The following is a 26816-nucleotide window of genomic DNA, read 5'->3' as shown; positions in this document are numbered from 1 at the left end:
GGTTGTGAGGTGGGAGTAGATTTTTACGAGCGAGCGGAGCGAGCGAGAAACGATCACAATTTCCAAGCTATACATATACCTAATGTTGCCTTGCATATATTTCGTGTTATTACCTAATTTTGTCAGCCACTTCGGACATCACATTGCACTGTAGTATGTGGAAATAGTACTATTTATGTGATACTATTCATAAACTGTAAACATTTGTCAGTAGGCAATAGGATAAAGACTTCCGGCTACTCGGGCTGGTGCGAATGTTTCAATGTCCGTATGTGCCAAACCGTTGGATTGTGACACACCTTTACGCGTCTCTCGCTCGCTGCGCTCGCTCGAAAACTATAGCCTAACCTAAAACCAATCCCTCTTGCGTTAGTCATTCGATATGAAGGCGACTTATTTCGAATTTGCGAACGTGTCGGATCGGTTGTGAGGTGGGAGTAGATTTTTACGAGCGAGCGGAGCGAGCGAGAAACGATCACAATTTCCAAGCTATACATATACCTAATGTTGCCTTGCATATATTTCGTGTTATTACCTAATTTTGTCAGCCACTTCGGACATCACATTGCACTGTAGTATGTGGAAATAGTACTATTTATGTGAAACAATTCACAAACTGTAAACATTTGTCAGTAGGCAATAGGATAATGACTTCCGGCTCCTCGGGCTGGTGCGAATGTTTCAATGTCCGTATGTGCCAAACCGTCGGATTGTGACACACCTTTACGCGTCTCTCGCTCGCTGCGCTCGCTCGAAAACTATAGCCTAACCTAAAACCAATCCCTCTTGCGTTAGTCATTCGATATGAGGGCAACTTATTTCGAATTTGCGAACGTGTCGGATCGTATGTGAGGTTGGACTAAATTTTTACGAGCGAGCGGAGCGAGCGAGCATCGATCACAATTTGCAAGGTATACATATACCTTGCAATATGCATATATATCGTGTTAGTACCTAATTTTGTCAGCCACTTCGGACATCACATTGCACTGTAGTATGTGGAAATAGTACTATTTATGTGGAACTATTCACAAATTGTAAACACTTGTCAGTAGGCAATAGGATAAAGACTTCCGGCTACTCGGGCTGGTGCGAATGTTTCAATGTCCGTATGTGCCAAACCGTTGGATTGTGACACACCTTTACGCGTCTCTCGCTCGCTGCGCTCGCTCGAAAACTATAGCCTAACCTAAAACCAATCCCTCTTGCGTTAGTCATTCGATATGAAGGCGACTTATTTCGAATTTGCGAACGTGTCGGATCGGTTGTGAGGTGGGAGTAGATTTTTACGAGCGAGCGGAGCGAGCGAGAAACGATCACAATTTCCAAGCTATACATATACCTAATGTTGCCTTGCATATATTTCGTGTTATTACCTAATTTTGTCAGCCACTTCGGACATCACATTGCACTGTAGTATGTGGAAATAGTACTATTTATGTGATACTATTCATAAACTGTAAACATTTGTCAGTAGGCAATAGGATAAAGACTTCCGGCTACTCGGGCTGGTGCGAATGTTTCAATGTCCGTATGTGCCAAACCGTTGGATTGTGACACACCTTTACGCGTCTCTCGCTCGCTGCGCTCGCTCGAAAACTATAGCCTAACCTAAAACCAATCCCTCTTGCGTTAGTCATTCGATATGAAGGCGACTTATTTCGAATTTGCGAACGTGTCGTATCGGTTGTGAGGTGGGAGTAGATTTTTACGAGCGAGCGGAGCGAGCGAGAAACGATCACAATTTCCAAGCTATACATATACCTAATGTTGCCTTGCATATATTTCGTGTTATTACCTAATTTTGTCAGCCACTTCGGACATCACATTGCACTGTAGTATGTGGAAATAGTACTATTTATGTGATACTATTCATAAACTGTAAACATTTGTCAGTAGGCAATAGGATAAAGACTTCCGGCTACTCGGGCTGGTGCGAATGTTTCAATGTCCGTATGTGCCAAACCGTTGGATTGTGACACACCTTTACGCGTCTCTCGCTCGCTGCGCTCGCTCGAAAACTATAGCCTAACCTAAAACCAATCCCTCTTGCGTTAGTCATTCGATATGAAGGCGACTTATTTCGAATTTGCGAACGTGTCGGATCGGTTGTGAGGTGGGAGTAGATTTTTACGAGCGAGCGGAGCGAGCGAGAAACGATCACAATTTCCAAGCTATACATATACCTAATGTTGCCTTGCATATATTTCGTGTTATTACCTAATTTTGTCAGCCACTTCGGACATCACATTGCACTGTAGTATGTGGAAATAGTACTATTTATGTGAAACAATTCACAAACTGTAAACATTTGTCAGTAGGCAATAGGATAATGACTTCCGGCTCCTCGGGCTGGTGCGAATGTTTCAATGTCCGTATGTGCCAAACCGTCGGATTGTGACACACCTTTACGCGTCTCTCGCTCGCTGCGCTCGCTCGAAAACTATAGCCTAACCTAAAACCAATCCCTCTTGCGTTAGTCATTCGATATGAGGGCAACTTATTTCGAATTTGCGAACGTGTCGGATCGTATGTGAGGTTGGACTAAATTTTTACGAGCGAGCGGAGCGAGCGAGCATCGATCACAATTTGCAAGGTATACATATACCTTGCAATATGCATATATATCGTGTTAGTACCTAATTTTGTCAGCCACTTCGGACATCACATTGCACTGTAGTATGTGGAAATAGTACTATTCATGTGGAACTATTCACAAATTGTAAACACTTGTCAGTAGACAATTTGATAAAGACTTCCGGCTCCTCGGGCTGGTGCGAATGTTTCAATGTCAGTATGTGCCAAACCGTTGGATTGTGACACACCTTTACGCGTCTCTCGCTCGCTGCGCTCGCTCGAAAACTATAGCCTAACCTAAAACCAATCCCTCTTGCGTCAGTCATTCGATATGAAGGCGACTTATTTCGAATTTGCGAACGTGTCGGATCGGTTGTGAGGTGGGAGTAGATTTTTACGAGCGAGCGGAGCGAGCGAGAAACGATCACAATTTCCAAGCTATACATATACCTAATGTTGCCTTGCATATATTTCGTGTTATTACCTAATTTTGTCAGCCACTTCGGACATCACATTGCACTGTAGTATGTGGAAATAGTACTATTTATGTGAAACAATTCACAAACTGTAAACATTTGTCAGTAGGCAATAGGATAATGACTTCCGGCTCCTCGGGCTGGTGCGAATGTTTCAATGTCCGTATGTGCCAAACCGTCGGATTGTGACACACCTTTACGCGTCTCTCGCTCGCTGCGCTCGCTCGAAAACTATAGCCTAACCTAAAACCAATCCCTCTTGCGTTAGTCATTCGATATGGGGGCAACTTATTTCGAATTTGCGAACGTGTCGGATCGTATGTGAGGTTGGACTAAATTTTTACGAGCGAGCGGAGCGAGCGAGCATCGATCACAATTTGCAAGGTATACATATACCTTGCAATATGCATATATATCGTGTTAGTACCTAATTTTGTCAGCCACTTCGGACATCACATTGCACTGTAGTATGTGGAAATAGTACTATTTATGTGGAACTATTCACAAATTGTAAACACTTGTCAGTAGACAATTTGATAAAGACTTCCGGCTCCTCGGGCTGTTGCGAATGTTTCAATGTCAGTATGTGCCAAACCGTTGGATTGTGACACACCTTTACGCGTCTCTCGCTCGCTGCGCTCGCTCGAAAACTATAGCCTAACCTAAAACCAATCCCTCTTGCGTTAGTCATTCGATATGAAGGCGACTTATTTCGAATTTGCGAACGTGTCGGATCGGTTGTGAGGTGGGAGTAGATTTTTACGAGCGAGCGGAGCGAGCGAGAAACGATCACAATTTCCAAGCTATACATATACCTAATGTTGCCTTGCATATATTTCGTGTTATTACCTAATTTTGTCAGCCACTTCGGACATCACATTGCACTGTAGTATGTGGAAATAGTACTATTTATGTGAAACAATTCACAAACTGTAAACATTTGTCAGTAGGCAATAGGATAATGACTTCCGGCTCCTCGGGCTGGTGCGAATGTTTCAATGTCCGTATGTGCCAAACCGTCGGATTGTGACACACCTTTACGCGTCTCTCGCTCGCTGCGCTCGCTCGAAAACTATAGCCTAACCTAAAACCAATCCCTCTTGCGTTAGTCATTCGATATGAGGGCAACTTATTTCGAATTTGCGAACGTGTCGGATCGTATGTGAGGTTGGACTAAATTTTTACGAGCGAGCGGAGCGAGCGAGCATCGATCACAATTTGCAAGGTATACATATACCTTGCAATATGCATATATATCGTGTTAGTACCTAATTTTGTCAGCCACTTCGGACATCACATTGCACTGTAGTATGTGGAAATAGTACTATTTATGTGGAACTATTCACAAATTGTAAACACTTGTCAGTAGACAATTTGATAAAGACTTCCGGCTCCTCGGGCTGGTGCGAATGTTTCAATGTCAGTATGTGCCAAACCGTTGGATTGTGACACACCTTTACGCGTCTCTCGCTCGCTGCGCTCGCTCGAAAACTATAGCCTAACCTAAAACCAATCCCTCTTGCGTCAGTCATTCGATATGAAGGCGCCTTATTTTGAATTTGCGAACTTGTCGAATCGGTTGTGAGGTGGGAGTAGATTTTTACGAGCGAGCGGAGCGAGCGAGAAACGATCACAATTTCCAAGCTATACATATACCTAATGTTGCCTTGCATATATTTCGTGTTATTACCTAATTTTGTCAGCCACTTCGGACATCACATTGCACTGTAGTATGTGGAAATAGTACTATTTATGTGATACTATTCATAAACTGTAAACATTTGTCAGTAGGCAATAGGATAAAGACTTCCGGCTACTCGGGCTGGTGCGAATGTTTCAATGTCCGTATGTGCCAAACCGTTGGATTGTGACACACCTTTACGCGTCTCTCGCTCGCTGCGCTCGCTCGAAAACTATAGCCTAACCTAAAACCAATCCCTCTTGCGTTAGTCATTCGATATGAAGGCGACTTATTTCGAATTTGCGAACGTGTCGGATCGGTTGTGAGGTGGGAGTAGATTTTTACGAGCGAGCGGAGCGAGCGAGAAACGATCACAATTTCCAAGCTATACATATACCTAATGTTGCCTTGCATATATTTCGTGTTATTACCTAATTTTGTCAGCCACTTCGGACATCACATTGCACTGTAGTATGTGGAAATAGTACTATTTATGTGAAACAATTCACAAACTGTAAACATTTGTCAGTAGGCAATAGGATAATGACTTCCGGCTCCTCGGGCTGGTGCGAATGTTTCAATGTCCGTATGTGCCAAACCGTCGGATTGTGACACACCTTTACGCGTCTCTCGCTCGCTGCGCTCGCTCGAAAACTATAGCCTAACCTAAAACCAATCCCTCTTGCGTTAGTCATTCGATATGAGGGCAACTTATTTCGAATTTGCGAACGTGTCGGATCGTATGTGAGGTTGGACTAAATTTTTACGAGCGAGCGGAGCGAGCGAGCATCGATCACAATTTGCAAGGTATACATATACCTTGCAATATGCATATATATCGTGTTAGTACCTAATTTTGTCAGCCACTTCGGACATCACATTGCACTGTAGTATGTGGAAATAGTACTATTTATGTGGAACTATTCACAAATTGTAAACACTTGTCAGTAGACAATTTGATAAAGACTTCCGGCTCCTCGGGCTGGTGCGAATGTTTCAATGTCAGTATGTGCCAAACCGTTGGATTGTGACACACCTTTACGCGACTCTCGCTCGCTGCGCTCGCTCGAAAACTATAGCCTAACCTAAAACCAATCCCTCTTGCGTCAGTCATTCGATATGAAGGCGCCTTATTTTGAATTTGCGAACTTGTCGAATCGGTTGTGAGGTGGGAGTAGATTTTTACGAGCGAGCGGAGCGAGCGAGAAACGATCACAATTTCCAAGCTATACATATACCTAATGTTGCCTTGCATATATTTCGTGTTATTACCTAATTTTGTCAGCCACTTCGGACATCACATTGCACTGTAGTATGTGGAAATAGTACTATTTATGTGATACTATTCATAAACTGTAAACATTTGTCAGTAGGCAATAGGATAAAGACTTCCGGCTACTCGGGCTGGTGCGAATGTTTCAATGTCCGTATGTGCCAAACCGTTGGATTGTGACACACCTTTACGCGTCTCTCGCTCGCTGCGCTCGCTCGAAAACTATAGCCTAACCTAAAACCAATCCCTCTTGCGTTAGTCATTCGATATGAAGGCGACTTATTTCGAATTTGCGAACGTGTCGTATCGGTTGTGAGGTGGGAGTAGATTTTTACGAGCGAGCGGAGCGAGCGAGAAACGATCACAATTTCCAAGCTATACATATACCTAATGTTGCCTTGCATATATTTCGTGTTATTACCTAATTTTGTCAGCCACTTCGGACATCACATTGCACTGTAGTATGTGGAAATAGTACTATTTATGTGATACAATTCATAAACTGTAAACATTTGTCAGTAGGCAATAGGATAAAGACTTCCGGCTACTCGGGCTGGTGCGAATGTTTCAATGTCCGTATGTGCCAAACCGTTGGATTGTGACACACCTTTACGCGTCTCTCGCTCGCTGCGCTCGCTCGAAAACTATAGCCTAACCTAAAACCAATCCCTCTTGCGTTAGTCATTCGATATGAAGGCGACTTATTTCGAATTTGCGAACGTGTCGGATCGGTTGTGAGGTGGGAGTAGATTTTTACGAGCGAGCGGAGCGAGCGAGAAACGATCACAATTTCCAAGCTATACATATACCTAATGTTGCCTTGCATATATTTCGTGTTATTACCTAATTTTGTCAGCCACTTCGGACATCACATTGCACTGTAGTATGTGGAAATAGTACTATTTATGTGAAACAATTCACAAACTGTAAACATTTGTCAGTAGGCAATAGGATAATGACTTCCGGCTCCTCGGGCTGGTGCGAATGTTTCAATGTCCGTATGTGCCAAACCGTCGGATTGTGACACACCTTTACGCGTCTCTCGCTCGCTGCGCTCGCTCGAAAACTATAGCCTAACCTAAAACCAATCCCTCTTGCGTTAGACATTCGATATGAGGGCAACTTATTTCGAATTTGCGAACGTGTCGGATCGTATGTGAGGTTGGACTAAATTTTTACGAGCGAGCGGAGCGAGCGAGCATCGATCACAATTTGCAAGGTATACATATACCTTGCAATATGCATATATATCGTGTTAGTACCTAATTTTGTCAGCCACTTCGGACATCACATTGCACTGTAGTATGTGGAAATAGTACTATTTATGTGGAACTATTCACAAATTGTAAACACTTGTCAGTAGACAATTTGATAAAGACTTCCGGCTCCTCGGGCTGGTGCGAATGTTTCAATGTCAGTATGTGCCAAACCGTTGGATTGTGACACACCTTTACGCGTCTCTCGCTCGCTGCGCTCGCTCGAAAACTATAGCCTAACCTAAAACCAATCCCTCTTGCGTTAGTCATTCGATATGAAGGCGACTTATTTCGAATTTGCGAACGTGTCGTATCGGTTGTGAGGTGGGAGTAGATTTTTACGAGCGAGCGGAGCGAGCGAGAAACGATCACAATTTCCAAGCTATACATATACCTAATGTTGCCTTGCATATATTTCGTGTTATTACCTAATTTTGTCAGCCACTTCGGACATCACATTGCACTGTAGTATGTGGAAATAGTACTATTTATGTGATACTATTCATAAACTGTAAACATTTGTCAGTAGGCAATAGGATAAAGACTTCCGGCTACTCGGGCTGGTGCGAATGTTTCAATGTCCGTATGTGCCAAACCGTTGGATTGTGACACACCTTTACGCGTCTCTCGCTCGCTGCGCTCGCTCGATAACTATAGCCTAACCTAAAACCAATCCCTCTTGCGTTAGTCATTCGATATGAAGGCGACTTATTTCGAATTTGCGAACGTGTCGGATCGGTTGTGAGGTGGGAGTAGATTTTTACGAGCGAGCGGAGCGAGCGAGAAACGATCACAATTTCCAAGCTATACATATACCTAATGTTGCCTTGCATATATTTCGTGTTATTACCTAATTTTGTCAGCCACTTCGGACATCACATTGCACTGTAGTATGTGGAAATAGTACTATTTATGTGAAACAATTCACAAACTGTAAACATTTGTCAGTAGGCAATAGGATAATGACTTCCGGCTCCTCGGGCTGGTGCGAATGTTTCAATGTCCGTATGTGCCAAACCGTCGGATTGTGACACACCTTTACGCGTCTCTCGCTCGCTGCGCTCGCTCGAAAACTATAGCCTAACCTAAAACCAATCCCTCTTGCGTTAGTCATTCGATATGAGGGCAACTTATTTCGAATTTGCGAACGTGTCGGATCGTATGTGAGGTTGGACTAAATTTTTACGAGCGAGCGGAGCGAGCGAGCATCGATCACAATTTGCAAGGTATACATATACCTTGCAATATGCATATATATCGTGTTAGTACCTAATTTTGTCAGCCACTTCGGACATCACATTGCACTGTAGTATGTGGAAATAGTACTATTTATGTGGAACTATTCACAAATTGTAAACACTTGTCAGTAGACAATTTGATAAAGACTTCCGGCTCCTCGGGCTGGTGCGAATGTTTCAATGTCAGTATGTGCCAAACCGTTGGATTGTGACACACCTTTACGCGTCTCTCGCTCGCTGCGCTCGCTCGAAAACTATAGCCTAACCTAAAACCAATCCCTCTTGCGTCAGTCATTCGATATGAAGGCGCCTTATTTTGAATTTGCGAACTTGTCGAATCGGTTGTGAGGTGGGAGTAGATTTTTACGAGCGAGCGGAGCGAGCGAGAAACGATCACAATTTCCAAGCTATACATATACCTAATGTTGCCTTGCATATATTTCGTGTTATTACCTAATTTTGTCAGCCACTTCGGACATCACATTGCACTGTAGTATGTGGAAATAGTACTATTTATGTGATACTATTCATAAACTGTAAACATTTGTCAGTAGGCAATAGGATAAAGACTTCCGGCTACTCGGGCTGGTGCGTATGTTTCAATGTCCGTATGTGCCAAACCGTTGGATTGTGACACACCTTTACGCGTCTCTCGCTCGCTGCGCTCGCTCGAAAACTATAGCCTAACCTAAAACCAATCCCTCTTGCGTTAGTCATTCGATATGAAGGCGACTTATTTCGAATTTGCGAACGTGTCGTATCGGTTGTGAGGTGGGAGTAGATTTTTACGAGCGAGCGGAGCGAGCGAGAAACGATCACAATTTCCAAGCTATACATATACCTAATGTTGCCTTGCATATATTTCGTGTTATTACCTAATTTTGTCAGCCACTTCGGACATCACATTGCACTGTAGTATGTGGAAATAGTACTATTTATGTGATACTATTCATAAACTGTAAACATTTGTCAGTAGGCAATAGGATAAAGACTTCCGGCTACTCGGGCTGGTGCGTATGTTTCAATGTCCGTATGTGCCAAACCGTTGGATTGTGACACACCTTTACGCGTCTCTCGCTCGCTGCGCTCGCTCGAAAACTATAGCCTAACCTAAAACCAATCCCTCTTGCGTTAGTCATTCGATATGAAGGCGACTTATTTCGAATTTGCGAACGTGTCGTATCGGTTGTGAGGTGGGAGTAGATTTTTACGAGCGAGCGGAGCGAGCGAGAAACGATCACAATTTCCAAGCTATACATATACCTAATGTTGCCTTGCATATATTTCGTGTTATTACCTAATTTTGTCAGCCACTTCGGACATCACATTGCACTGTAGTATGTGGAAATAGTACTATTTATGTGATACTATTCATAAACTGTAAACATTTGTCAGTAGGCAATAGGATAAAGACTTCCGGCTACTCGGGCTGGTGCGAATGTTTCAATGTCCGTATGTGCCAAACCGTTGGATTGTGACACACCTTTACGCGTCTCTCGCTCGCTGCGCTCGCTCGAAAACTATAGCCTAACCTAAAACCAATCCCTCTTGCGTTAGTCATTCGATATGAAGGCGACTTATTTCGAATTTGCGAACGTGTCGGATCGGTTGTGAGGTGGGAGTAGATTTTTACGAGCGAGCGGAGCGAGCGAGAAACGATCACAATTTCCAAGCTATACATATACCTAATGTTGCCTTGCATATATTTCGTGTTATTACCTAATTTTGTCAGCCACTTCGGACATCACATTGCACTGTAGTATGTGGAAATAGTACTATTTATGTGAAACAATTCACAAACTGTAAACATTTGTCAGTAGGCAATAGGATAATGACTTCCGGCTCCTCGGGCTGGTGCGAATGTTTCAATGTCCGTATGTGCCAAACCGTCGGATTGTGACACACCTTTACGCGTCTCTCGCTCGCTGCGCTCGCTCGAAAACTATAGCCTAACCTAAAACCAATCCCTCTTGCGTTAGTCATTCGATATGAGGGCAACTTATTTCGAATTTGCGAACGTGCCGGATCGTATGTGAGGTTGGACTAAATTTTTACGAGCGAGCGGAGCGAGCGAGCATCGATCACAATTTGCAAGGTATACATATACCTTGCAATATGCATATATATCGTGTTAGTACCTAATTTTGTCAGCCACTTCGGACATCACATTGCACTGTAGTATGTGGAAATAGTACTATTTATGTGGAACTATTCACAAATTGTAAACACTTGTCAGTAGACAATTTGATAAAGACTTCCGGCTCCTCGGGCTGGTGCGAATGTTTCAATGTCAGTATGTGCCAAACCGTTGGATTGTGACACACCTTTACGCGTCTCTCGCTCGCTGCGCTCGCTCGAAAACTATAGCCTAACCTAAAACCAATCCCTCTTGCGTCAGTCATTCGATATGAAGGCGCCTTATTTTGAATTTTCGAACTTGTCGAATCGGTTGTGAGGTGGGAGTAGATTTTTACGAGCGAGCGGAGCGAGCGAGAAACGATCACAATTTCCAAGCTATACATATACCTAATGTTGCCTTGCATATATTTCGTGTTATTACCTAATTTTGTCAGCCACTTCGGACATCACATTGCACTGTAGTATGTGGAAATAGTACTATTTATGTGAAACAATTCACAAACTGTAAACATTTGTCAGTAGGCAATAGGATAATGACTTCCGGCTCCTCGGGCTGGTGCGAATGTTTCAATGTCCGTATGTGCCAAACCGTCGGATTGTGACACACCTTTACGCGTCTCTCGCTCGCTGCGCTCGCTCGAAAACTATAGCCTAACCTAAAACCAATCCCTCTTGCGTTAGTCATTCGATATGAGGGCAACTTATTTCGAATTTGCGAACGTGTCGGATCGTATGTGAGGTTGGACTAAATTTTTACGAGCGAGCGGAGCGAGCGAGCATCGATCACAATTTGCAAGGTATACATATACCTTGCAATATGCATATATATCGTGTTAGTACCTAATTTTGTCAGCCACTTCGGACATCACATTGCACTGTAGTATGTGGAAATAGTACTATTTATGTGGAACTATTCACAAATTGTAAACACTTGTCAGTAGACAATTTGATAAAGACTTCCGGCTCCTCGGGCTGGTGCGAATGTTTCAATGTCAGTATGTGCCAAACCGTTGGATTGTGACACACCTTTACGCGTCTCTCGCTCGCTGCGCTCGCTCGAAAACTATAGCCTAACCTAAAACCAATCCCTCTTGCGTCAGTCATTCGATATGAAGGCGCCTTATTTTGAATTTGCGAACTTGTCGAATCGGTTGTGAGGTGGGAGTAGATTTTTACGAGCGAGCGGAGCGAGCGAGAAACGATCACAATTTCCAAGCTATACATATACCTAATGTTGCCTTGCATATATTTCGTGTTATTACCTAATTTTGTCAGCCACTTCGGACATCACATTGCACTGTAGTATGTGGAAATAGTACTATTTATGTGATACTATTCATAAACTGTAAACATTTGTCAGTAGGCAATAGGATAAAGACTTCCGGCTACTCGGGCTGGTGCGAATGTTTCAATGTCCGTATGTGCCAAACCGTTGGATTGTGACACACCTTTACGCGTCTCTCGCTCGCTGCGCTCGCTCGAAAACTATAGCCTAACCTAAAACCAATCCCTCTTGCGTTAGTCATTCGATATGAAGGCGACTTATTTCGAATTTGCGAACGTGTCGTATCGGTTGTGAGGTGGGAGTAGATTTTTACGAGCGAGCGGAGCGAGCGAGAAACGATCACAATTTCCAAGCTATACATATACCTAATGTTGCCTTGCATATATTTCGTGTTATTACCTAATTTTGTCAGCCACTTCGGACATCACATTGCACTGTAGTATGTGGAAATAGTACTATTTATGTGATACTATTCATAAACTGTAAACATTTGTCAGTAGGCAATAGGATAAAGACTTCCGGCTACTCGGGCTGGTGCGAATGTTTCAATGTCCGTATGTGCCAAACCGTCGGATTGTGACACACCTTTACGCGTCTCTCGCTCGCTGCGCTCGCTCGAAAACTATAGCCTAACCTAAAACCAATCCCTCTTGCGTTAGTCATTCGATATGAGGGCAACTTATTTCGAATTTGCGAACGTGTCGGATCGTATGTGAGGTTGGACTAAATTTTTACGAGCGAGCGGAGCGAGCGAGCATCGATCACAATTTGCAAGGTATACATATACCTTGCAATATGCATATATATCGTGTTAGTACCTAATTTTGTCAGCCACTTCGGACATCACATTGCACTGTAGTATGTGGAAATAGTACTATTTATGTGGAACTATTCACAAATTGTAAACACTTGTCAGTAGACAATTTGATAAAGACTTCCGGCTCCTCGGGCTGGTGCGAATGTTTCAATGTCAGTATGTGCCAAACCGTTGGATTGTGACACACCTTTACGCGTCTCTCGCTCGCTGCGCTCGCTCGAAAACTATAGCCTAACCTAAAACCAATCCCTCTTGCGTCAGTCATTCGATATGAAGGCGCCTTATTTTGAATTTGCGAACTTGTCGAATCGGTTGTGAGGTGGGAGTAGATTTTTACGAGCGAGCGGAGCGAGCGAGAAACGATCACAATTTCCAAGCTATACATATACCTAATGTTGCCTTGCATATATTTCGTGTTATTACCTAATTTTGTCAGCCACTTCGGACATCACATTGCACTGTAGTATGTGGAAATAGTACTATTTATGTGATACTATTCATAAACTGTAAACATTTGTCAGTAGGCAATAGGATAAAGACTTCCGGCTACTCGGGCTGGTGCGAATGTTTCAATGTCCGTATGTGCCAAACCGTTGGATTGTGACACACCTTTACGCGTCTCTCGCTCGCTGCGCTCGCTCGAAAACTATAGCCTAACCTAAAACCAATCCCTCTTGCGTTAGTCATTCGATATGAAGGCGACTTATTTCGAATTTGCGAACGTGTCGGATCGGTTGTGAGGTGGGAGTAGATTTTTACGAGCGAGCGGAGCGAGCGAGAAACGATCACAATTTCCAAGCTATACATATACCTAATGTTGCCTTGCATATATTTCGTGTTATTACCTAATTTTGTCAGCCACTTCGGACATCACACTGCACTGTAGTATGTGGAAATAGTACTATTTATGTGATACTATTCATAAACTGTAAACATTTGTCAGTAGGCAATAGGATAAAGACTTCCGGCTACTCGGGCTGGTGCGAATGTTTCAGTGTCCGTATGTGCCAAACCGTTGGATTGTGACACACCTTTACGCGTCTCTCGCTCGCTGCGCTCGCTCGAAAACTATAGCCTAACCTAAAACCAATCCCTCTTGCGTTAGTCATTCGATATGAAGGCGACTTATTTCGAATTTGCGAACGTGTCGGATCGGTTGTGAGGTGGGAGTAGATTTTTACGAGCGAGCGGAGCGAGCGAGAAACGATCACAATTTCCAAGCTATACATATACCTAATGTTGCCTTGCATATATTTCGTGTTATTACCTAATTTTGTCAGCCACTTCGGACATCACATTGCACTGTAGTATGTGGAAATAGTACTATTTATGTGAAACAATTCACAAACTGTAAACATTTGTCAGTAGGCAATAGGATAATGACTTCCGGCTCCTCGGGCTGGTGCGAATGTTTCAATGTCCGTATGTGCCAAACCGTCGGATTGTGACACACCTTTACGCGTCTCTCGCTCGCTGCGCTCGCTCGAAAACTATAGCCTAACCTAAAACCAATCCCTCTTGCGTTAGTCATTCGATATGAGGGCAACTTATTTCGAATTTGCGAACGTGTCGGATCGTATGTGAGGTTGGACTAAATTTTTACGAGCGAGCGGAGCGAGCGAGCATCGATCACAATTTGCAAGGTATACATATACCTTGCAATATGCATATATATCGTGTTAGTACCTAATTTTGTCAGCCACTTCGGACATCACATTGCACTGTAGTATGTGGAAATAGTACTATTTATGTGGAACTATTCACAAATTGTAAACACTTGTCAGTAGACAATTTGATAAAGACTTCCGGCTCCTCGGGCTGGTGCGAATGTTTCAATGTCAGTATGTGCCAAACCGTTGGATTGTGACACACGTTTACGCGTCTCTCGCTCGCTGCGCTCGCTCGAAAACTATAGCCTAACCTAAAACCAATCCCTCTTGCGTTAGTCATTCGATATGAAGGCGACTTATTTCGAATTTGCGAACGTGTCGTATCGGTTGTGAGGTGGGAGTAGATTTTTACGAGCGAGCGGAGCGAGCGAGAAACGATCACAATTTCCAAGCTATACATATACCTAATGTTGCCTTGCATATATTTCGTGTTATTACCTAATTTTGTCAGCCACATCGGACATCACATTGCACTGCAGTATGTGGAAATAGTACTATTTATGTGATACTATTCATAAACTGTAAACATTTGTCAGTAGGCAATAGGATAAAGACTTCCGGCTACTCGGGCTGGTGCGAATGTTTCAATGTCCGTATGTGCCAAACCGTTGGATTGTGACACACCTTTACGCGTCTCTCGCTCGCTGCGCTCGCTCGAAAACTATAGCCTAACCTAAAACCAATCCCTCTTGCGTTAGTCATTCGATATGAAGGCGACTTATTTCGAATTTGCGAACGTGTCGTATCGGTTGTGAGGTGGGAGTAGATTTTTACGAGCGAGCGGAGCGAGCGAGAAACGATCACAATTTCCAAGCTATACATATACCTAATGTTGCCTTGCATATATTTCGTGTTATTACCTAATTTTGTCAGCCACTTCGGACATCACATTGCACTGTAGTATGTGGAAATAGTACTATTTATGTGATACTATTCATAAACTGTAAACATTTGTCAGTAGGCAATAGGATAAAGACTTCCGGCTACTCGGGCTGGTGCGAATGTTTCAATGTCCGTATGTGCCAAACCGTTGGATTGTGACACACCTTTACGCGTCTCTCGCTCGCTGCGCTCGCTCGAAAACTATAGCCTAACCTAAAACCAATCCCTCTTGCGTTAGTCATTCGATATGAAGGCGACTTATTTCGAATTTGCGAACGTGTCGGATCGGTTGTGAGGTGGGAGTAGATTTTTACGAGCGAGCGGAGCGAGCGAGAAACGATCACAATTTCCAAGCTATACATATACCTAATGTTGCCTTGCATATATTTCGTGTTATTACCTAATTTTGTCGGCCACTTCGGACATCACATTGCACTGTAGTATGTGGAAATAGTACTATTTATGTGAAACAATTCACAAACTGTAAACATTTGTCAGTAGGCAATAGGATAATGACTTCCGGCTCCTCGGGCTGGTGCGAATGTTTCAATGTCCGTATGTGCCAAACCGTCGGATTGTGACACACCTTTACGCGTCTCTCGCTCGCTGCGCTCGCTCGAAAACTATAGCCTAACCTAAAACCAATCCCTCTTGCGTTAGTCATTCGATATGAGGGCAACTTATTTCGAATTTGCGAACGTGTCGGATCGTATGTGAGGTTGGACTAAATTTTTACGAGCGAGCGGAGCGAGCGAGCATCGATCACAATTTGCAAGGTATACATATACCTAATGTTGCCTTGCATATATTTCGTGTTATTACCTAATTTTGTCAGCCACTTCGGACATCACATTGCACTGTAGTATGTGGAGATAGTACTATTTATGTGAAACAATTCACAAACTGTAAACATTTGTCAGTAGGCAATAGGACAATGACTTCCGGCTCCTCGGGCCGGTGCGAATGTTTCAATGTCCGTATGTGCCAAACCGTCGGATTGTGACACACCTTTACGCGTCTCTCGCTCGCTGCGCTCGCTCGAAAACTATAGCCTAACCTAAAACCAATCCCTCTTGCGTTAGTCATTCGATATGAGGGCAACTTATTTCGAATTTGCGAACGTGTCGGATCGTATGTGAGGTTGGACTAAATTTTTACGAGCGAGCGGAGCGAGCGAGAAACGATCACAATTTCCAAGCTATACACATACCTAATGTTGCCTTGCATATATATCGTGTTAGTACCTAATTTTGTCAGCCACTTCGGACATCACATTGCACTGTAGTATGTGGAAATAGTACTATTTATGTGGAACTATTCACAAATTGTAAACACTTGTCAGTAGACAATTTGATAAAGACTTCCGGCTCCTCGGGCTGGTGCGAATGTTTCAATGTCAGTATGTGCCAAACCGTTGGATTGTGACACACCTTTACGCGTCTCTCGCTCGCTGCGCTCGCTCGAAAACTATAGCCTAACCTAAAACCAATCCCTCTTGCGTCAGTCATTCGATATGAAGGCGCCTCATTTTGAATTTGCGAACTTGTCGAATCGGTTGTGAGGTGGGAGTAGATTTTTACGAGCGAGCGGAGCGAGCGAGAAACGATCACAATTTCCAAGCTATACACATACCTAATGTTGCCTTGCATATATTTCGTGTTATTACCTAATTTTGTCAGCCACTTCGGACATCACATTGCACTGTAGTATGTGGAAATAGTACTATTTATGTGATACTATTCATAAACTGTAAACATTTGTCAGTAGGCAATAGGATAAAGACTTCCGGCTACTCGGGCTGGTGCGAATGTTTCAATGTCCGTATGTGCCAAACCGTTGGATTGTGACACACCTTTACGCGTCTCTCGCTCGCTGCGCTCGCTCGAAAACTATAGCCTAACCTAAAACCAATCCCTCTTGCGTTAGTCATTCGATATGAAGGCGACTTATTTCGAATTTGCGAACGTGTCGTATCGGTTGTGAGGTGGGAGTAGATTTTTACGAGCGAGCGGAGCGAGCGAGAAACGATCACAATTTCCAAGCTATACATATACCTAATGTTGCCTTGCATATATTTCGTGTTATTACCTAATTTTGTCAGCCACTTCGGACATCACATTGCACTGTAGTATGTGGAAATAGTACTATTTATGTGATACTATTCATAAACTGTAAACATTTGTCAGTAGGCAATAGGATAAAGACTTCCGGCTACTCGGGCTGGTGCGAATGTTTCAATGTCCGTATGTGCCAAACCGTTGGATTGTGACACACCTTTACGCGTCTCTCGCTCGCTGCGCTCGCTCGAAAACTATAGCCTAACCTAAAACCAATCCCTCTTGCGTTAGTCATTCGATATGAAGGCGACTTATTTCGAATTTGCGAACGTGTCGGATCGGTTGTGAGGTGGGAGTAGATTTTTACGAGCGAGCGGAGCGAGCGAGAAACGATCACAATTTCCAAGCTATACATATACCTTATGTTGCCTTGCATATATTTCGTGTTATTACCTAATTTTGTCAGCCACTTCGGACATCACATTGCACTGTAGTATGTGGAAATAGTACTATTTATGTGAAACAATTCACAAACTGTAAACATTTGTCAGTAGGCAATAGGATAATGACTTCCGGCTCCTCGGGCTGGTGCGAATGTTTCAATGTCCGTATGTGCCAAACCGTCGGATTGTGACACACCTTTACGCGTCTCTCGCTCGCTGCGCTCGCTCGAAAACTATAGCCTAACCTAAAACCAATCCCTCTTGCGTTAGTCATTCGATATGAGGGCAACTTATTTCGAATTTGCGAACGTGTCGGATCGTATGTGAGGTTGGACTAAATTTTTACGAGCGAGCGGAGCGAGCGAGCATCGATCACAATTTGCAAGGTATACATATACCTTGCAATATGCATATATATCGTGTTAGTACCTAATTTTGTCAGCCACTTCGGACATCACATTGCACTGTAGTATGTGGAAATAGTACTATTTATGTGGAACTATTCACAAATTGTAAACACTTGTCAGTAGAAAATTTGATAAAGACTTCCGGCTCCTCGGGCTGGTGCGAATGTTTCAATGTCAGTATGTGCCAAACCGTTGGATTGTGACACACCTTTACGCGTCTCTCGCTCGCTGCGCTCGCTCGAAAACTATAGCCTAACCTAAAACCAATCCCTCTTGCGTCAGTCATTCGATATGAAGGCGCCTTATTTTGAATTTGCGAACTTGTCGAATCGGTTGTGAGGTGGGAGTAGATTTTTACGAGCGAGCGGAGCGAGCGAGAAACGATCACAATTTCCAAGCTATACATATACCTAATGTTGCCTTGCATATATTTCGTGTTATTACCTAATTTTGTCAGCCACTTCGGACATCACATTGCACTGTAGTATGTGGAAATAGTACTATTTATGTGATACTATTCACAAACTGTAAACATTTGTCAGTAGGCAATAGGATAAAGACTTCCGGCTATTCGGGCTGGTGCGAATGTTTCAATGTCCGTATGTGCCAAACCGTTGGATTGTGACACACCTTTACGCGTCTCTCGCTCGCTGCGCTCGCTCGAAAACTATAGCCTAACCTAAAACCAATCCCTCTTGCGTTAGTCATTCGATATGAAGGCGACTTATTTCGAATTTGCGAACGTGTCGGATCGGTTGTGAGGTGGGAGTAGATTTTTACGAGCGAGCGGAGCGAGCGAGAAACGATCACAATTTCCAAGCTATACATATACCTAATGTTGCCTTGCATATATTTCGTGTTATTACCTAATTTTGTCAGCCACTTCGGACATCACATTGCACTGTAGTATGTGGAAATAGTACTATTTATGTGAAACAATTCACAAACTGTAAACATTTGTCAGTAGGCAATAGGATAATGACTTCCGGCTCCTCGGGCTGGTGCGAATGTTTCAATGTCCGTATGTGCCAAACCGTCGGATTGTGACACACCTTTACGCGTCTCTCGCTCGCTGCGCTCGCTCGAAAACTATAGCCTAACCTAAAACCAATCCCTCTTGCGTTAGTCATTCGATATGAGGGCAACTTATTTCGAATTTGCGAACGTGTCGGATCGTATGTGAGGTTGGACTAAATTTTTACGAGCGAGCGGAGCGAGCGAGCATCGATCACAATTTGCAAGGTATACATATACCTTGCAATATGCATATATATCGTGTTAGTACCTAATTTTGTCAGCCACTTCGGACATCACATTGCACTGTAGTATGTGGAAATAGTACTATTTATGTGGAACTATTCACAAATTGTAAACACTTGTCAGTAGACAATTTGATAAAGACTTCCGGCTCCTCGGGCTGGTGCGAATGTTTCAATGTCAGTATGTGCCAAACCGTTGGATTGTGACACACCTTTACGCGTCTCTCGCTCGCTGCGCTCGCTCGAAAACTATAGCCTAACCTAAAACCAATCCCTCTTGCGTTAGTCATTCGATATGAAGGCGACTTATTTCGAATTTGCGAACGTGTCGTATCGGTTGTGAGGTGGGAGTAGATTTTTACGAGCGAGCGGAGCGAGCGAGAAACGATCACAATTTCCAAGCTATACATATACCTAATGTTGCCTTGCATATATTTCGTGTTTTTACCTAATTTTGTCAGCCACTTCGGACATCACATTGCACTGTAGTATGTGGAAATAGTACTATTTATGTGATACTATTCATAAACTGTAAACATTTGTCAGTAGGCAATAGGATAAAGACTTCCGGCTACTCGGGCTGGTGCGAATGTTTCAATGTCCGTATGTGCCAAACCGTTGGATTGTGACACACCTTTACGCGTCTCTCGCTCGCTGCGCTCGCTCGAAAACTATAGCCTAACCTAAAACCAATCCCTCTTGCGTTAGTCATTCGATATGAAGGCGACTTATTTCGAATTTGCGAACGTGTCGGATCGGTTGTGAGGTGGGAGTAGATTTTTACGAGCGAGCGGAGCGAGCGAGAAACGATCACAATTTCCAAGCTATACATATACCTAATGTTGCCTTGCATATATTTCGTGTTATTACCTAATTTTGTCAGCCACTTCGGACATCACATTGCACTGTAGTATGTGGAAATAGTACTATTTATGTGAAACAATTCACAAACTGTAAACATTTGTCAGTAGGCAATAGGATAATGACTTCCGGCTCCTCGGGCTGGTGCGAATGTTTCAATGTCCGTATGTGCCAAACCGTCGGATTGTGACACACCTTTACGCGTCTCTCGCTCGCTGCGCTCGCTCGAAAACTATAGCCTAACCTAAAACCAATCCCTCTTGCGTTAGTCATTCGATATGAAGGCGCCTTATTTTGAATTTGCGAACTTGTCGAATCGGTTGTGAGGTGGGAGTAGATTTTTACGAGCGAGCGGAGCGAGCGAGAAACGATCACAATTTCCAAGCTATACACATACCTAATGTTGCCTTGCATATATTTCGTGTTATTACCCAATTTTGTCAGCCACTTCGGACATCACATTGCACTGTAGTATGTGGAAATAGTACTATTTATGTGATACTATTCATAAACTGTAAACATTTGTCAGTAGGCAATAGGATAAAGACTTCCGGCTACTCGGGCTGGTGCGAATGTTTCAATGTCAGTATGTGCCAAACCGTTGGATTGTGACACACCTTTACGCGTCTCTCGCTCGCTGCGCTCGCTCGAAAACTATAGCCTAACCTAAAACCAATCCCTCTTGCGTCAGTCATTCGATATGAAGGCGCCTCATTTTGAATTTGCGAACTTGTCGAATCGGTTGTGAGGTGGGAGTAGATTTTTACGAGCGAGCGGAGCGAGCGAGAAACGATCACAATTTCCAAGCTATACACATACCTAATGTTGCCTTGCATATATTTCGTGTTATTACCTAATTTTGTCAGCCACTTCGGACATCACATTGCACTGTAGTATGTGGAAATAGTACTATTTATGTGATACTATTCATAAACTGTAAACATTTGTCAGTAGGCAATAGGATAAAGACTTCCGGCTACTCGGGCTGGTGCGAATGTTTCAATGTCCGTATGTGCCAAACCGTTGGATTGTGACACACCTTTACGCGTCTCTCGCTCGCTGCGCTCGCTCGAAAACTATAGCCTAACCTAAAACCAATCCCTCTTGCGTTAGTCATTCGATATGAAGGCGACTTATTTCGAATTTGCGAACGTGTCGTATCGGTTGTGAGGTGGGAGTAGATTTTTACGAGCGAGCGGAGCGAGCGAGAAACGATCACAATTTCCAAGCTATACATATACCTAATGTTGCCTTGCATATATTTCGTGTTATTACCTAATTTTGTCAGCCACTTCGGACATCACATTGCACTGTAGTATGTGGAAATAGTACTATTTATGTGATACTATTCATAAACTGTAAACATTTGTCAGTAGGCAATAGGATAAAGACTTCCGGCTACTCGGGCTGGTGCGAATGTTTCAATGTCCGTATGTGCCAAACCGTTGGATTGTGACACACCTTTACGCGTCTCTCGCTCGCTGCGCTCGCTCGAAAACTATAGCCTAACCTAAAACCAATCCCTCTTGCGTTAGTCATTCGATATGAAGGCGACTTATTTCGAATTTGCGAACGTGTCGGATCGGTTGTGAGGTGGGAGTAGATTTTTACGAGCGAGCGGAGCGAGCGAGAAACGATCACAATTTCCAAGCTATACATATACCTTATGTTGCCTTGCATATATTTCGTGTTATTACCTAATTTTGTCAGCCACTTCGGACATCACATTGCACTGTAGTATGTGGAAATAGTACTATTTATGTGAAACAATTCACAAACTGTAAACATTTGTCAGTAGGCAATAGGATAATGACTTCCGGCTCCTCGGGCTGGTGCGAATGTTTCAATGTCCGTATGTGCCAAACCGTCGGATTGTGACACACCTTTACGCGTCTCTCGCTCGCTGCGCTCGCTCGAAAACTATAGCCTAACCTAAAACCAATCCCTCTTGCGTTAGTCATTCGATATGAGGGCAACTTATTTCGAATTTGCGAACGTGTCGGATCGTATGTGAGGTTGGACTAAATTTTTACGAGCGAGCGGAGCGAGCGAGCATCGATCACAATTTGCAAGGTATACATATACCTTGCAATATGCATATATATCGTGTTAGTACCTAATTTTGTCAGCCACTTCGGACATCACATTGCACTGTAGTATGTGGAAATAGTACTATTTATGTGGAACTATTCACAAATTGTAAACACTTGTCAGTAGAAAATTTGATAAAGACTTCCGGCTCCTCGGGCTGGTGCGAATGTTTCAATGTCAGTATGTGCCAAACCGTTGGATTGTGACACACCTTTACGCGTCTCTCGCTCGCTGCGCTCGCTCGAAAACTATAGCCTAACCTAAAACCAATCCCTCTTGCGTCAGTCATTCGATATGAAGGCGCCTTATTTTGAATTTGCGAACTTGTCGAATCGGTTGTGAGGTGGGAGTAGATTTTTACGAGCGAGCGGAGCGAGCGAGAAACGATCACAATTTCCAAGCTATACATATACCTAATGTTGCCTTGCATATATTTCGTGTTATTACCTAATTTTGTCAGCCACTTCGGACATCACATTGCACTGTAGTATGTGGAAATAGTACTATTTATGTGATACTATTCACAAACTGTAAACATTTGTCAGTAGGCAATAGGATAAAGACTTCCGGCTATTCGGGCTGGTGCGAATGTTTCAATGTCCGTATGTGCCAAACCGTTGGATTGTGACACACCTTTACGCGTCTCTCGCTCGCTGCGCTCGCTCGAAAACTATAGCCTAACCTAAAACCAATCCCTCTTGCGTTAGTCATTCGATATGAAGGCGACTTATTTCGAATTTGCGAACGTGTCGGATCGGTTGTGAGGTGGGAGTAGATTTTTACGAGCGAGCGGAGCGAGCGAGAAACGATCACAATTTCCAAGCTATACATATACCTAATGTTGCCTTGCATATATTTCGTGTTATTACCTAATTTTGTCAGCCACTTCGGACATCACATTGCACTGTAGTATGTGGAAATAGTACTATTTATGTGAAACAATTCACAAACTGTAAACATTTGTCAGTAGGCAATAGGATAATGACTTCCGGCTCCTCGGGCTGGTGCGAATGTTTCAATGTCCGTATGTGCCAAACCGTCGGATTGTGACACACCTTTACGCGTCTCTCGCTCGCTGCGCTCGCTCGAAAACTATAGCCTAACCTAAAACCAATCCCTCTTGCGTTAGTCATTCGATATGAGGGCAACTTATTTCGAATTTGCGAACGTGTCGGATCGTATGTGAGGTTGGACTAAATTTTTACGAGCGAGCGGAGCGAGCGAGCATCGATCACAATTTGCAAGGTATACATATACCTTGCAATATGCATATATATCGTGTTAGTACCTAATTTTGTCAGCCACTTCGGACATCACATTGCACTGTAGTATGTGGAAATAGTACTATTTATGTGGAACTATTCACAAATTGTAAACACTTGTCAGTAGACAATTTGATAAAGACTTCCGGCTCCTCGGGCTGGTGCGAATGTTTCAATGTCAGTATGTGCCAAACCGTTGGATTGTGACACACCTTTACGCGTCTCTCGCTCGCTGCGCTCGCTCGAAAACTATAGCCTAACCTAAAACCAATCCCTCTTGCGTTAGTCATTCGATATGAAGGCGACTTATTTCGAATTTGCGAACGTGTCGTATCGGTTGTGAGGTGGGAGTAGATTTTTACGAGCGAGCGGAGCGAGCGAGAAACGATCACAATTTCCAAGCTATACATATACCTAATGTTGCCTTGCATATATTTCGTGTTTTTACCTAATTTTGTCAGCCTCTTCGGACATCACATTGCACTGTAGTATGTGGAAATAGTACTATTTATGTGATACTATACATAAACTGTAAACATTTGTCAGTAGGCAATAGGATAAAGACTTCCGGCTACTCGGGCTGGTGCGAATGTTTCAATGTCCGTATGTGCCAAACCGTTGGATTGTGACACACCTTTACGCGTCTCTCGCTCGCTGCGCTCGCTCGAAAACTATAGCCTAACCTAAAACCAATCCCTCTTGCGTTAGTCATTCGATATGAAGGCGACTTATTTCGAATTTGCGAACGTGTCGTATCAGTTGTGAGGTGGGAGTAGATTTTTACGAGCGAGCGGAGCGAGCGAGAAACGATCACAATTTCCAAGCTATACATATACCTAATGTTGCCTTGCATATATTTCGTGTTTTTACCTAATTTTGTCAGCCACTTCGGACATCACATTGCACTGTAGTATGTGGAAATAGTACTATTTATGTGATACTATTCATAAACTGTAAACATTTGTCAGTAGGCAATAGGATAAAGACTTCCGGCTACTCGGGCTGGTGCGAATGTTTCAATGTCCGTATGTGCCAAACCGTTGGATTGTGACACACCTTTACGCGTCTCTCGCTCGCTGCGCTCGCTCGAAAACTATAGCCTAACCTAAAACCAATCCCTCTTGCGTTAGTCATTCGATATGAAGGCGACTTATTTCGAATTTGCGAACGTGTCGGATCGGTTGTGAGGTGGGAGTAGATTTTTACGAGCGAGCGGAGCGAGCGAGAAACGATCACAATTTCCAAGCTATACATATACCTAATGTTGCCTTGCATATATTTCGTGTTATTACCTAATTTTGTCAGCCACTTCGGACATCACATTGCACTGTAGTATGTGGAAATAGTACTATTTATGTGAAACAATTCACAAACTGTAAACATTTGTCAGTAGGCAATAGGATAATGACTTCCGGCTCCTCGGGCTGGTGCGAATGTTTCAATGTCCGTATGTGCCAAACCGTCGGATTGTGACACACCTTTACGCGTCTCTCGCTCGCTGCGCTCGCTCGAAAACTATAGCCTAACCTAAAACCAATCCCTCTTGCGTTAGTCATTCGATATGAAGGCGCCTTATTTTGAATTTGCGAACTTGTCGAATCGGTTGTGAGGTGGGAGTAGATTTTTACGAGCGAGCGGAGCGAGCGAGAAACGATCACAATTTCCAAGCTATACACATACCTAATGTTGCCTTGCATATATTTCGTGTTATTACCCAATTTTGTCAGCCACTTCGGACATCACATTGCACTGTAGTATGTGGAAATAGTACTATTTATGTGATACTATTCACAAATTGTAAACACTTGTCAGTAGACAATTTGATAAAGACTTCCGGCTCCTCGGGCTGGTGCGAATGTTTCAATGTCAGTATGTGCCAAACCGTTGGATTGTGACACACCTTTACGCGTCTCTCGCTCGCTGCGCTCGCTCGAAAACTATAGCCTAACCTAAAACCAATCCCTCTTGCGTCAGTCATTCGATATGAAGGCGCCTTATTTTGAATTTGCGAACTTGTCGAATCGGTTGTGAGGTGGGAGTAGATTTTTACGAGCGAGCGGAGCGAGCGAGAAACGATCACAATTTCCAAGCTATACATATACCTAATGTTGCCTTGCATATATTTCGTGTTATTACCTAATTTTGTCAGCCACTTCGGACATCACATTGCACTGTAGTATGTGGAAATAGTACTATTTATGTGATACTATTCATAAACTGTAAACATTTGTCAGTAGGCAATAGGATAAAGACTTCCGGCTACTCGGGCTGGTGCGAATGTTTCAATGTCCGTATGTGCCAAACCGTTGGATTGTGACACACCTTTACGCGTCTCTCGCTCGCTGCGCTCGCTCGAAAACTATAGCCTAACCTAAAACCAATCCCTCTTGCGTTAGTCATTCGATATGAAGGCGACTTATTTCGAATTTGCGAACGTGTCGGATCGGTTGTGAGGTGGGAGTAGATTTTTACGAGCGAGCGGAGCGAGCGAGAAACGATCACAATTTCCAAGCTATACATATACCTAATGTTGCCTTGCATATATTTCGTGTTATTACCTAATTTTGTCAGCCACTTCGGACATCACATTGCACTGTAGTATGTGGAAATAGTACTATTTATGTGAAACAATTCACAAACTGTAAACATTTGTCAGTAGGCAATAGGATAATGACTTCCGGCTCCTCGGGCTGGTGCGAATGTTTCAATGTCCGTATGTGCCAAACCGTCGGATTGTGACACACCTTTACGCGTCTCTCGCTCGCTGCGCTCGCTCGAAAACTATAGCCTAACCTAAAACCAATCCCTCTTGCGTTAGTCATTCGATATGAGGGCAACTTATTTCGAATTTGCGAACGTGTCGGATCGTATGTGAGGTTGGACTAAATTTTTACGAGCGAGCGGAGCGAGCGAGCATCGATCACAATTTGCAAGGTATACATATACCTTGCAATATGCATATATATCGTGTTAGTACCTAATTTTGTCAGCCACTTCGGACATCACATTGCACTGTAGTATGTGGAAATAGTACTATTTATGTGGAACTATTCACAAATTGTAAACACTTGTCAGTAGACAATTTGATAAAGACTTCCGGCTCCTCGGGCTGGTGCGAATGTTTCAACGTCAGTATGTGCCA

The sequence above is a fragment of the Bombus terrestris genome, unplaced genomic scaffold (genome assembly GCF_910591885.1).
Source record: "Bombus terrestris unplaced genomic scaffold, iyBomTerr1.2, whole genome shotgun sequence".
Classification (NCBI taxonomy): Eukaryota; Metazoa; Arthropoda; class Insecta; order Hymenoptera; family Apidae; genus Bombus; species Bombus terrestris.
The sequence above is the reverse complement of the archived record's forward strand: the minus strand, read 5'-3'. Positions refer to the sequence as shown.